At 42.7% G+C, this 14,366-nt stretch overlaps 1 long non-coding RNA gene across 2 annotated transcripts in view; it reads left to right on the top strand.

Moving 5' to 3' along the window:
* Nucleotides 1-755: 755 nt before the first annotated feature.
* Nucleotides 756-14,366, top strand: part of LOC140898299 (uncharacterized) — a 29,894-nt gene continuing 16,283 nt past the window's right edge. Inside the window, exon 1 of one of the 2 annotated variants that reach the window (XR_012154948.1) lies at nucleotides 756-1,397. This is a non-coding gene — a long non-coding RNA (uncharacterized lncRNA). The remainder of the gene's footprint in view (nucleotides 1,398-14,366) is intronic. The other variant, XR_012154949.1, reaches the window with a different exon arrangement.

Raw genomic sequence — 14,366 nt, 5'->3', positions numbered from 1 at the left:
AAACTGTTCATTTAAAATTGTTTAAAATTTATACTGTATATGTATATAATGTCTTTTGTCTGGTGAAAAAAATTTCCCTGAAACCTAACTCCCCCTATTTACATTAATTCTTATGGGGAAATTGGATTTGCTTAATATCATTTTGCATAAATTCACATTTTTCAGGAACATAATTACAGTGTTAGGTGACGAGTTACTGTAATGCTGATAATTTGAGGTCCAGCAATTCCACTTTTTGCACCACCAGAACTCCCAACAAAGCCAATGAGAATATGTGAGATACGAGGAAGCAGAACTGGGCTCTAATGGCTAGATTTTTAAAGATGCCCCTCTTTCCTTTGATAGCGTATATGGAGTGTGGGTGGGTGTGTGCAGACTCAGATTTCATATCACAATCAGAGCTCTGAGACACTTCTCAAACTAACCCCCCCACTCTCCTCATATCAGACTCAGAGATCTCCCAAGGTGCTCCACCTAATTCATCCACCACTCAACACAGGTGTACCTAACACAGTGAAGGCCGTTGGAGTGTATGCAGAAAATTCATCGTAAGTATTGCCAGCTCCAGTGGAGCAGAGTCAACTCTGCATTAACTCTGTATGTCCTGGTTTTCAGAAGTCTGAGTTTTGATGAACTTAGAGACACCTGGTGGGTAAGGTAATATCTTTTATTGGACCAACTTCTGTTGGTGAAAGAGACACATTTTCAAGCTACACAGAGCTCTTCTTCAGGTCTTTATGGCTCAAAAACTTGTCTTTATTACCAATAGAACTTGGTCCAATAGAGAGATTACCTCATCCACTTTGTCTGTCTAATATCCTGTGACCAACATGGCTACAACAACATTGCAAACGACTTTTGATGCACTTGATGTTCTGGAAGGGTATGAGCTTCTTTGGGAAACCTTAACTCTATGATAACAAAGGTGGGTTTTTTCCCCCCATTCCATTTATTGTAGTTCACAAAAAAGCAGGAAGAGTCTCTTTGAAATCATTAATGGATTCAGGTAACTTGGGCCACCTGGATGCTTGACTCTGCCTGTGCATTTGCTTCCAGCTCAGCAGGACTGTGGAGTTGTTTCTTTAATCTATCTAATCGCCCCTTGTGACAGGATGTGAAATTACTGCAACTTTCCAGTTACCGTTTTACTTTCTCTTTCAAACTCTGCAAATGCTGCGAGAGGAGGAAAGCACATTTATTGGTCTGGAACACAAACACATTTATTTAAACAAGTGTAAGGAAAAGCAATGAGAAAACTCTGTAGCTATTTTATTACCAGAATTAGCTGTAAAATTTGATAAACTGGACTACTGACTCAAAACGCAATTATCTCAACAAAACCAGTGACGTCTGACCACGTCCTGAAGATTGCTCCTTCTGAGAAGTTTTACAATCAGGTAGGTTAATTTTGCTTCAGAATGACTCTTTGTAACCAACTCCTAATATACACTGCTTGTTGCTTGGACAATTTGAAGATTAAATAATCCTCTGATAATTTGTTTCACTCTTTATTAACACTACAATACATGTACATTCAAATTGATTAACATTCAAATGCATTGCTCATTTTCGTAGCAGTGTACCATGAGATTTGTACAGCAGGTTGAATTAATAATTTGTTTATTTTGCTATTTTGTTTTATTGAAGAACCCTGGGCCTCATTCTGTTCTCAGTGATGTCAGGGAAAAGATTTGTAAAAAAATAACTTCCAGTATTTAGAATACAGGAAGAAAGTTACTGCGCCAAATCCAGTGGTTATCAGTCTATTTTTCTGCCTGTTGTCATTTCAGTTTTCTAGAGCTGACTGTGGGGCTGAATCCTTTTGCTTCTGATACTTTCAAGGGAAAAAAGGAAAATTATTTCCAGAATCAATCAAAATAGAAAATTGCATCCTTTTCTCCTGATTAAATCATGGGAATTAAGCATGTGTCTAAGTTTGATCCTGTGTTTGAGAGTGTTGCTGAATAGGGGATTTCATAACATAATAAAAAAGAGGCAAATTTATATATTGTGTGACAGATAAGCTCCTTTTGTGTGAAAATCCATTGGAGGTGAGATTTCATAAAGAAATCCATAGAAGTAAAGCTAGTTGGGAAAAATGGAATTATTATTGTGAAAATGTATTTTAAAATTATTTCTATTTTATTTGAAATATTTTATGGATTTTTCAATTTTTAATCAAATATTATTAAAACAAAATTTTGTTTTTAGTTTTTCTTTTTCTTCAACTATCATTTCCCCCTCTGTGTTTCTTTTTAGAAAGGATAGGAGAACTGGTTAATAAAATCTTTTATTCCATTTAATTACAATGTCTCATTTTGAATCAATGTGAAATATTTTTTCATTTAGCATAATTTCATTGAAATGATCAGAAAAATCATTTTGAATATTTTCCTAAAAATCATGTGAAAAATCATTTTTGTTGAACTTTTTTTGTCCAGCTACAGTATTGTCAGCTCACATAATATTCGTGTGAGTTTGGGGATTTTATTTTGTCTCACAATATTTGGTGATTTTTCTGAAGCCTGGCATCTCTAGTTTTGAGATTGTGCAAATTTCAGATTTCATTTAAAGTAGAATTACATTTCTAGCCCTCGTGGTTCCAGAGAAAAGTTTAAGACTATGGCCTGAGTGCTCCCTGAGGGATCAAAATGTATCAAATGAAACTTAAATTGAAAATTATGACAACATATGTTATGGCCTAAACTCGATCTCTAATCTACTAAAAGCATTTAAATTAGATATACATAAAATAATATTCAAGCAGTACACATGTCCCGGAGAAGTTTTAAAGAAAGGCAAACCACTGAACTGGTGGAAGTCACAGGCTAGGAACCTGGAACCAGAGTTTGTTGAAATGCTAAACCGGCTTTAGAGAGCAGTGTTCTCTTATGCAGGTGAAGAGAGAATATTTTCTTCTTTAGAGTTTATTCAACTAGTTTAGTTCAATGACTAGTTCATTGAAAGTTGAGAAACTGATTGAGAATTGAAAAAGCAGGAAAGCTGGTAACATTACAGCCCTGGAGGCTTTTGTGAAAACAATACCATTAGGATTCTGATCCTGCAGTCAGCCCCCTGTGCTGGTGTGGAGAGTCACGGGGGCTTCATATGGGCATTAGCATCTGCCTGTGATGATGAGCTTGCAGGAGCTGGGGCTATATGTCTAAGGAGTGAAGTGAAATTCACATGCTAAAAACAGGTTTCGGAGTAGCAGCCGTGTTTGTATCCGTAAAAAGAAAAGGAGGACTTGTGGCACCTTAGAGACTAACAAATTTATTAGAGCATAAGCTTTCGTGAGCTACATCCGATGAAATGAGCTATAGCTCACGAAAGCTTATGCTCTAATAAATTTGTTAGTCTCTAAGGTCCCACAAGTCCTCCTTTTCTTTTTACATGCTAAAAACTTACTTAAACTGGAATCAGTGTTTTAAAAGTCTGATGCTCATTGACACTAAGGCTGCTTTGGAAATGACCGTTGTTCCCAGAATGTCATAAGTCCTGAGCTGTCTCCCTGTTTCCATTCCTCATTTATTTTAAGAAATTCAATAATATTTTTAGAATATTTCTTTCAGGAAACCTAGCTTGGCTCTGAACAAATTACAGCTCCCCCGTCCCCCTATCTCTGTGGGGATTTCATTTCCCCTACTTGACTAATTGTCCTTAATGCTATGTTTATGTCATGGAGGTCACAGAAGTCAAGGAATCCTCTGTGACCTTTTCTGCTTCAGGCCCTGGGGCCAAGGCAACCAGCAGGGCCCTGGCAAGATTCCAGCGATGCACATGCATGACAGCCTTGCACACGGGGAGGGGCAGGGGGAACCCCCGCAGCTCCCAGCCACCATGGTGGCAGGAGAAACCATGAAGCTGCGGCAGCAAAAGTCACAGACAGGTCACGGCTTCCATGAATTTTAGTTTGTTATACCCATAAAATAAAAACCAGCAGGATCTTATTAAAGGGAAAAAGGCAAAATACCACATTTATTGTGAATACAGAAAGAATCATAGTAAGCAGTTAGTTATAGCTATAACATTCCATTCAGTCTCATATTTATTCACACATTCATTCATACAAACACACACACACAGGTTCTGCAAGGTTGTTATCATAGTTACCAGCCTTAGAGTTGCTCATGCCAAGCCACTGGCCAGGTGGCCTGGACATGAGGAGGGAGCAGGGCCTTGTCAGATGCTCATCTGATGCTCCTGGAAGTTAGTTTGCAGAATCAGACCCCAAAGTTCTCACTTTTTAGAGTCTATTTTTATAGGAATTTCTTCCTATGCCAGTCTATGGGAATTGCTTCATCATGCTGTTGCTGAATCAATCAGCAGATAGCACATTCCTGACGGCTCCAAGATGTTATCTTGTTCTTTGGTTCTCCCATTCTTGAGGCTGTTGGGTGGATTCCAGTCTGCCCTCCGGGGGGTCCTCTGGTTATTTCCACTTGACACCTTCTTCAGCCGATGGACACTGGATTCTTAGGCTGGCACCTCCCTGATCATTCAGTTATTATCCACACCAAGCATCCATCCACATACATCCTCTATCTCTATTTTAATGACAATTGTTAATACAACAAAAGGGCGGGGAGTCTCTGGGTGCTGTTTCTGTTGTTAGAGTATTGTTTTGAGTCTCTCTCTCTGTGAATTGCTTTGAGAACAGACTCTGTCTTAGAATGTACTAACACAGTTAGCAGCTTGCAAGTTTCACACATAGAGGGAGAGAAACAGTACCAAAAACCAAGAGACCTCTTAATTAGTAATACCCTGGAATTTGAACTATGGGGAATCAAACTCATTTGTGATTTTAATACAAAACTTCTTTAATATGATCCAACAAGTTTATTACACATCTTAGCCTTAATTATTCTACCTCCTTTTTGTTAAGTCATCTTTGGGGCTGTTACATATAACTGTACTAACCCCACCGTGAATTTACATTGAACGAGAATTAGTACTCTCTCTCCCCTTTTCATGCATTGTAGGCATAGGCACCGACTCCACCGGTGCTCCGGGGCTGGAGCACCCACAGGGAAAAATTAGTGAGCACTCTGCACCCACTGGCAGCCAAGCTCCCCTCACCCCATCCCACCTCAACTCCTTCCCCCCCACAAACAAGCCATGTCTCCACTCCTCTGCCTACCTCCCAGTGCTGTTTGGCGGCACTTAGGACTTTCCAGGAGGGAGCAGGGAGGAGCGGGGACACGGTGGGCTCAGGGGAGGAGGCAGAGAAGAGGGGGGGCAGGGGCTGGGTCTTCTGGGAAGGGGGTGGAATGGAACGGGGATTTTGGGAAAGGGATGGGATGGGGGTGGGGTGAGGGCTGTGCAGAGGCAGGGCCAGGGGCGGGGGTGGGGTCAACCACCCACCGGGAACAGTGAAAGTCTGCGCCTATGATTGTAGGTTCAAATTATTATAGATTTATTGGCTCATGAGCTCCTACAAGAGTTGCTGCAGAACAAGCCTGGTCAAATGTAGTTAGAAAGTTCTGCTTCCATTCTTCCTTCCATGTAGAAGCGGTTCTATGGTGTAATCCTGTATTTTAAATCAATGGCAAAACTTTGATGTGGAGGGATTGGATGGAGAGAGGAATTATGACTGTGTCTTGGCTAATTGACAGTAATCAGTTTAAACCATTTGTAGACCTACAGTAACAATTTGCCTTGCCCTGTTCTGGAACATTTAAATAACAGTTAAAACATTGGTTTACCAATGTATTTGGACTGGATGTATTGGGAGCTCCAGAACCTCCAGAACGTTTATTATTTTGTAGGAAACTTCCTGGATTTATTCAGCCAGCGGTTTTATCCTTTTACGGTTTTCTGGCCTAAAAAGCTCAGTCAAAGACTGATAACTCAAGAGCTGCTTGGAATAGAGATTTGGATACACAGATATCTCCGACGCAATGGAATACAATTGTATCTACTGTTAAAGAAAGCAACTGCAGACCACCTTTCAAATAAACTGGTCCCCACATAGGCTAATGGTAGAGGGCTTCCTAAATGTTGATCACTATTAGAAATTTAACTGTCTTGGTGCTACAATAGCTCATATGCTTTGGGAAATTCTGGGATGAGGTGGGTAAAAGGACCAAATTGATATTGGATGCTAAGTTGGAGCCCTCCCTCTTATGTTTTATTCTTGGACATAACCTCCATGTATCAGGAATATTTGGTAAGAAGGGGGTGTGGTTCCAGTGTGCAGCTTTGGTTACTGGAAAATTAGTCCTGCAAAAATGGACAACTCAGTCCACACCAAACATTTATGCCCAGCTCAGTGATATGGCTGAGCTCACACCTAATGAATGACCAGCATTCTGTACAGGGGGAAGGCCTGAAAAATTCAAAGACATTTGGGCTCACTTTTTAGAGGTCTATATTAATGTAGACCCTTAACGTAGGTAAGTTGCTTCTCCTCCCCTCCCTTTAGTCTAACCCTCTTTATTTACTTTGTGTGTTATGATAAATCTGGTATTTTGATATATTTGCACTATTTGGAAAGAAAGAAAGAAAGAAAGAAAGAAAGAAAGAAAGAAAGAAAGAAAGAAAGAAAGAAAGAAAGAAAGAAAGAAAGAAAGAAAGAAAGAAAGAAAGAAAGAAAGAAAGACCGGAAAACATAAACTGATCAATGCCAATGCAATTTTGCAAGCACCAAGTGTTCAAAAATCATGAGATTAACTAAAGGAAACATGAGATTTATTTTCTAAAAAAATACATTTTGGACTTTTTGGTTTTCTGAGCACTGAGATTTTCTTCTAGTTGTGTTCTCAAGTTTTTCTACTTCACCACAAGAGCAAGAAACTGACTGTTGTTAGAATGAGAGCTGAGATTCTCCTCTCACCATAGGATTGCAAGAGCTGGGGCATTAAGAGAAATGCCAGCTATTGAAAGAGTCAGGGTGAAATCAGGAAAGTTGGAGACAACCCAATGTGATTTGTTAGTGCTTTGATGTGGGAAGGAATGCCTCCACTTCTAGCTACTGCAGGTGCTTCTCCGGCTCTCATCCCTGCACTATCTGAGCACCTCCCAAGCTTTGATACGTTCAGTCTCACAACACCTCTGGAAGGTGGGGAAGGGTTTTTATTCCTACTTTAGAAGAGGAAAAGTCAGGCACAGGCAGAAGAAATGACTTGTCTGAGTTCACACAGAGCAGGAATTAAGCCTGGGTCTCTCAGGTTAACCAACACCTGAACTACTGGACTATCATTTTCTCTGCAGCAGGAGCCGCGTAAAAGAGGATGCATGCACAGATGCACACGCACACGCACACACTAAGTCAGTAAAGTCTTTCTAAGATCATCTCACTGACCCTAGCCCTGCTCACTAGGCCAGTCCTGTGCAGAGTCAGGAGATAATGGTGGACAGGAATTGAGTATATGTCATAGGGGTGAAAATGTGTCATTTTTCAGGCCTGCTCGAAAAGGTTCAGGCTGCCTCTGAATGCACGCTTTCTGTGCTCAGCTTTTTAACCCAGCTGCCCACAGCCCCTCCTTTCTCCAGGTCTGTTTGCATTTCTTAGATAAGCTTCTCCACCTGCATTTCTTAGATAAGCTTCTTCCCCTGCAGGAATTCACTTGCTGGCTGTTGGCTGCTGGCACTTCCCTTCCATCTCACTGATCATCTTGTTAAGATGGGAAATTTCTTTGGAAAATTTGGTGGCATTTTCACCTCATTTCTTCACAGTCTCCCTTTCCAGTTTCCCCAGTCCAGCTAGCAGAAATTAGAATCATAGAATCATAGAAATCCTAGAACTGGAAGGGACCTTGAGAGGTCATCTAGTCCAGTCCCCTGCACTCAAGGCAAGACTAAGTATTATCTAGACCATCCCTGACAGATGTTTGTCCAACCTGTTCTTAAAAATCCCCAATGATGGAGATTCCACCACCTCCCTAGGCAATTTATTCCAGTGCTTAACCACTGTCATAAATATAAAGGGAAGGGTAACCACCTGTCTGTGTACAGTGCTATAAAATCCCTCCTGGCCAGAGGCAAAACCCTTTCACCTGTAAAGGGTTGAGAAGCTAAGGTACCCTCGCTGGCACCTGACCCAAAATGACCAATGAGGGGACAAGATACTTTCAAATCTGGAGGGGGGGATAAAGGGATTGGTCTGTCTGTGTGATGCTTTTGCTGGGAACAGACCAGGAATGCAAGCCTTACAATTCCTGTAAAGTTAGTAAGTAATCTAGCTAGAAAATGCGTTAGATTTTCTTTTGTTTAATGGCCTGTAAAATAAGCTGTGATGGCGGGAATGTGTATTCCTCTTTTTGTATCTTTTTGTAACTTAAGGTTTTGCCTAGAGGGATTCTCTATGTTTTGAATCTGATTGCCCTGTAAGGTATTTACCATCCTGATTTTACACAGGTGATTCTTTTACCTTTTCTTTAATCAAAATTCTTCTTTTAAGAACCTGATTGATTTTTCATTGTTCTTAAGATCCAAGGGTTTGGGTCTGTGTTCACCTGTACCAGTTGGTGAGGATTCTTATCAAGCCTTTCCCAGGAAACAGGGTGTAGAGCTTGGGGGGGAGGGGGATATTCTGGGGGAAGATGACTCCAAGAGGTCTCTTTCCCTGTTCTTTGTTTAAAACGCTTGGTGGTGGCAGCATATTGTTCAAGGACAAGGCAAACCTTGTACCTTGGGGAAGTTTTTAACCTAAGCTGGTAAGAATAAGCTTAGGGGTCTTTCATGCAGGTCTCCACATCTGTACCCTAGAGTTCAGAGTGGGGGAGGAACCTTGACAACCACTCTGACAGTTAGGAAGTTTTTCCTAATGTCCAACCTAAACCGCCCTTGCTGCAATTTAAGCCCATTGCTTCTTGTCTTATCCTCAGAGGTTAAGGAGAACAATTTTTCTCCCTCCTCCTCATAACAACCTTATATCTTGAAGGCTGTTATCATGCCCCCCCTCAGTCTTCTCTTCTCCAGACTAAACAAACCCAATTTTTTTCAATCCTCCCTCATAGGTCACATTTTCTAGCCCTTTAATCATTTTTGTTGCTCTTCTCCGGACTTTCTCCAATTTGTCCACATCTTTCCGGAAATGTGGCGCTCAAAACTGGACACAATACTCCAGCTGAGGCCTAATCAGCACAGAGTAGAGCGGAAGAATTACTTCTCATGTCTGCACATCTACCAATGTGATAGCAATTCCCCTCTGCCATGTACATTGGCCAAACTGGACAGTCTCTATGTAAAAGAATAAATGGACACAAATCAGACGTCAAGAATTACAACATTCAAAAACCAGTCGGAGAACACTTCAATCTCTTTGGTCACTTGATTACAAACCTAAAAGTGGCAATTCTTCAACAAAAAAACTTCAAAAACAGACTCCAAGAAGAGACTGCTGAATTGGAATTAATTTGCAAACTGGATACAATTAACTTAGGCTTGAATAAAGACTGGGAGTGGATGGGTCATTACACAAAGTAAAACTATTTCCCCATGTTCCCCCCTCCCCCCCGTTCCTCAGATGTTCTTGTAAACTGCTGAAAATGGCTCACCTTGATTATCACTACAAAAGTCCCCCCCCCCACACTCTCCTGTTGGTAATAGCTCACCTTACCTGATCACTCTCGTTACAGAGCGTATGGTAACACCCATTGTTTCATGTTCTCTGTATATATCTCCTCACTATATTTTCCACTGAATGCATCCAATGAAGTAAGCTATAGCTCACGAAAGCTTATGCTCAAATAAATTTGTTAGTTTCTGAGGTGCCACAAGTCCTCCTTTTTTTTTTTTGCATGTCTTGCTTACAACATTCCTGCTAATACATCCCAGAATGATGTTTGGTTTTTTTGCAACAGCGTTACAGTGTTGACTCATATTTAGCTTGCAATCCACTATGACCCCCAATCCCTTTCCACAATACTCCTTCCTAGGCAGTCATTTCCCATTTTGTATGCGTGCAATGATTGTTCCTTCCTAAGTGTAGTATTTTGCATTTGTCCTTATTGAATTTCATCTGATTTACTTCAGACCTTTCTCCAGTTTGTCCAAATCATTTTGAATTTTAATCCTATTCTCCAAAGCACTTGCAATCCTTCTTCTTCCTCTGAAACTGATCCAGTCACTCATGTTGAAAAACAATCTCATGCCTGTCAGCTTCTGTCTTTTCATCATTGGACCTCAAGTATTTTACAATGGACATAAATTTCACTATCCCCATTTTACTATCCCCATTTTCACTATCCCCATGCACAAGTCCTCCTTTTCTTCCTGTGCAAAAGGGGACCAATAGCTAAAGTCCAAGCTCCATGGGCTCACTAATAGTGGAACTGGAAGTCAGAAGGGCACCTCCAGTTCTCCTTCCCCCTAGTCAAAATGTTGATCTTATTGAATGCTGTTTTATGGGGGTGGAATGCACATGGTACATCTGCCCATTTCACTCCATGCATTGCTCAGAGCCCACCCAACCCCAGAGTTTTCCAGTGGCTGCTGGACGTGGTAGCATGGAAGTCGGTCTGCAGGCAGTGGGGATGGTGCTGAAGGTGGTGCTGGAGCTGGTATTGAGGGCTGCAGCTATCAGGGGGTAGCCTTTAATTTTATTTAAAGTGAATTTTGCAATGTGGTATTACACCACCGTGGGTTCGGCTCTGGCAGCTACAGTTTTAAGCTTAACACAGTGAAAGTTACCTTTGCTACTTGCTTTAGATTTAGAGTTTTTAGGAACACAAAGACCAAAGGTAGTGACCACACATACATTTACCAATGCAAGGTTTATTTTATTTTATAAGTTTTATTAAAGTTATAATTACCCAAGCATACAGAAACTTTATACAGACCTCTGCACAAGTTACAAATATAGTTATACTTTCTTAAGAGTGTTAGGGATTGAATGGGTCTTTTATGGCTTGATTATTAGTAGAGGGATGGTTTCTGCTGGAGTCTTCCATAGGGAGCTCAATTTTTACATGTTGGGCATTTTTTTTAAATAATGTGATTTTGTTGATACCTACATTTTGTGCATGTTTATGAAAGTGTTAACCTTTTTTTATGGGTTTGCGTTTCCTGGAAACTAAAGGGATCCCAATTTTTTTATATGTGTAAGTTTTTTTAATTTTTATGAGCATTGACACACAACCTGTATTTTGTGGTTAAGACACATGTTGGAGACAGATGTGCCTTTACAGTATTTTTATAATTTACTATTAATTTTTTGTGTGGAGGGGGTAATTTTGTGCAATATTACCACTTGGTACCTTTTTTCATAATTTTATGGCATTGCCATGGACATTTAAACATTGCCCCCCATGCAGGGAAGAAATAATCACCCCATATTACATTCTGTGTCAAGACAAGGCCAACATGTTTGAACTTTGTCATCAATCTGGTATGTTTTTATTCCATCTTCATATTACTGAGAAGCTCCTTCTAGCAACAAACCCAGACCAAAGATACAGCATGGTAAGAATTTCAGGGTTAATTCATTAAAAAATAAGTAAGTAGACAGGTAGGTAGGTTCTGGTTGGGGGTTTTGGGTAATCAGATCAGGGGCCTGTTACCTGATCAAGTTTCAAGTTTCAAGAAGGAAACCTTGAAGCCCTGAGGAAGCCTTGTAGGACATTACACAATGGCATAGAAAGCAATGGAGAGAGCTAGTAAGCTACCAGGGTGGGCATTGGAAATGTGCTCATCATAGGACTCTCACTCCCTGCCTGGAGTTTCTCTGTATGAAACATTGTCAAGAATCAAATGCTCGATTTGGGGGAAATTCAGGTGAACATTAACTAGATACAGAGCTAGGATAGTCTTTGTTTCCCTCAAACAGGGTTTGGCTTCTGCCCCTGCCTTAGGGCTGCCTGACTATTCTAAGCCTTTTACCCTTTTCTGCCACGTACAATCTAGGTGTGCACTTGGAGTTCTCACTCAGATGCACGGAGAAAAGAAACGCCCAGTGGCTTATTTCTCTGCCACTTTTGACCCTGTTGCCCAAGGCTTACCCCCCTGCCAGCATCCTAGTGGACTATCCTAGTGGCAGGGCTGGACCCTGGAACGGGGGAGGGGCAGGGCTGGGAGCGTCCCGGGCAGGGGCTCCTATCGTGTGCCAGGAACTAGCTGCAAGTTCGGGCTGGGCTGGGGAGGAACAGGACCTCGTCCCCTGCATGGGCTGCTCCCAGGGCCAGATCAGAGCCACCTCCAGGAACCTCCCCCAGCAGCAGAAAGCTCTGTGGCCGCCGACCGGGAGCCCAGCTCTGAAGGTAGCACCACTGCCAGGAGCAGTGCCGAAGTCAGGGTCGCAATACCGTGACACCCCTCCCCCAATAGCCTTGAGACCCCCCATGACTCTCTTCTGGGATGGGATCCACACAGTTACAACAGGGTGACATTTCAGATTGAAAGAGCTAAAACTGTGAAATTTAAAAGACTTTTAAAAATCTCATGATCGTGAAATTTACCAAACTGGATGGGTGAATTTGGTAGGGCCCTACCCAGGAGTCTTCACAGGGGGGTAATTCACATTACAGATACACAAATGTGGATCCTCAGTTGCGCTGTTTATATCATGGCCGCTTCTTTCTGGTAGATCCATTTGAGCTCCGCGGCACACGTCTCAGACAGAACCTGGCTGCCTTTTATCCACCCGTAGCTGTTCCCATCTGCAGAGCCTGAGAAGCTGCAGAGTGAGAGAGAGTCCGTGTCACTGTGGGTCCCTGTAACAAGGAAAGGCCCAGGGGTGAGTCTTTCCTCCCCCTCCCTGTACTGGGAAGCTGGGCTCTGGTGTTGTCTTTCATCTCTAGCTTTCCTGCGGAGCGTCAGTCGAGAAGACGTCCCAGGCTGTGAGATGAGTTAGGGCAGTGGCTCTCAACCTTTCCAGACCACTGCACCCCTTTCAGGAGTCTGATTTCTCTTGCGTACCCCAAGTTTTACGTGGCTTAAAAATGACTTGCTTTGAAAATCCGACATGAAAATACAAATGTTGCCACAGCCACTATTGCTGAAAAATGGCTGACTCTCATTTTTACCATTCAATTATAAAATAAATCCATTGGAAATAAGTATTGTACTTACATGTCAGTGTATTGCATATAGAACAGTGTAAACAAGTCAGTGTCTGTCTGAAATTTTAGTTTGCACTGACTTCGCTAGTGCTTTTTATGTAGCCCGTTGTAAAACTAGGCCAATATCTAGATGAGTTGACCTACTCCTCGGAAGAGCTCTGTGTACCCCAGGGATACGTGTACCCCTGCTTGAGACCCACAGAGTTGGGGGTCTGGAGCAAGGACCATACGAGGCTGAATCCCATGGGGTGGGTGACCTGGTACTTGTTCATTGGAAGCGCCACCTTGATCTCCTGCATCTCAGCTTTCCTTTAAAAACGAAGTCTGATGGGTGAGAGGAAACCTGCACCGTGCGACCTGGGTAACGGGACAGCTTCAGGGAGCTGAGGACTTGTCCCAATGAACGGTAGGGCTGGATTCACAAGGGGACTTAAGAGGCTAATGGCCACTCCTGGCAGCGCAAGCCCGACCTTCCAGCCCCCTGCAGGCCTCGCTCTCTGTGTACAGGTTAGCGATAGACACCCCCAAAGCCTCTGAGCGTCCCTCTGGAGTGCTCAGCCCGTTCCACGGAGCACATGCAGAACTGTGACTCTAACCCCCGAGGCGCGGTCCACAGCAGCTTGTAAGATTCAATTCAGGCCAACCACTCTATTGAGAACACAGCACTTAGATATACAGAAAACAGGAATGAGTTTATTATCAAAGAACAGAGATGCAAGCGAGAGTGAATAAATACTGGAAAGTAATGGTTACATAGAAAACAAAATCCTCACAAAAGCCAGGGCTCCGATGGAGCCCCAACACGACCCTGACAGCAGCGACATGGAGGAGATGGAGGTGGAGGAGATGGGAGAATGGGAGGGCGAGGAGATGGATGTGGATTAGAACATCTCGGATTTGAGAAGTGCTGGGTGTGCATATGGCACCATACGATGCACCCACACGAGAGGGGCTTCCTCACCTCTCACTGTTTACAGAGCTAGGCATCTCAGGGGTTCTCTTATATATATTTTATTATTCCTTTCTTCTTTGCACTTACACACTTTGAGCAGATTTAGGAATGAATAAATGTTCCGTTTCCAGTGGTGCCAACAGCTCTGGGATTCGGACACGATACGGGAACAGTAGGGTAACGTGCATCAAATCTCTTCAATCCAGACAGCGTGATCAGCATGGGCAGCAGGTGTCATGGGGCTGTGGGCACTGAGGTTGCAGTGCCCCGGGGCTGGGGTCTCGCCCCCCGACCTCTGCCATCCAGTGCTGGGGCTGTGGGCTGTGGTGAGGGTGCTTTGGGCTCCTGCGGGGGAGAGGTAGGTAGAAGGGGAGGGAGGGGGGCAGAAGGGGAGTGGCGGGACCTCAGGCACA

This window comes from Lepidochelys kempii, chromosome 14 (genome assembly GCF_965140265.1).
Source record: "Lepidochelys kempii isolate rLepKem1 chromosome 14, rLepKem1.hap2, whole genome shotgun sequence".
Taxonomy (NCBI): domain Eukaryota; kingdom Metazoa; phylum Chordata; order Testudines; family Cheloniidae; genus Lepidochelys; species Lepidochelys kempii.
The sequence above is the reverse complement of the archived record's forward strand: the minus strand, read 5'-3'. Positions and strand labels throughout refer to the sequence as shown.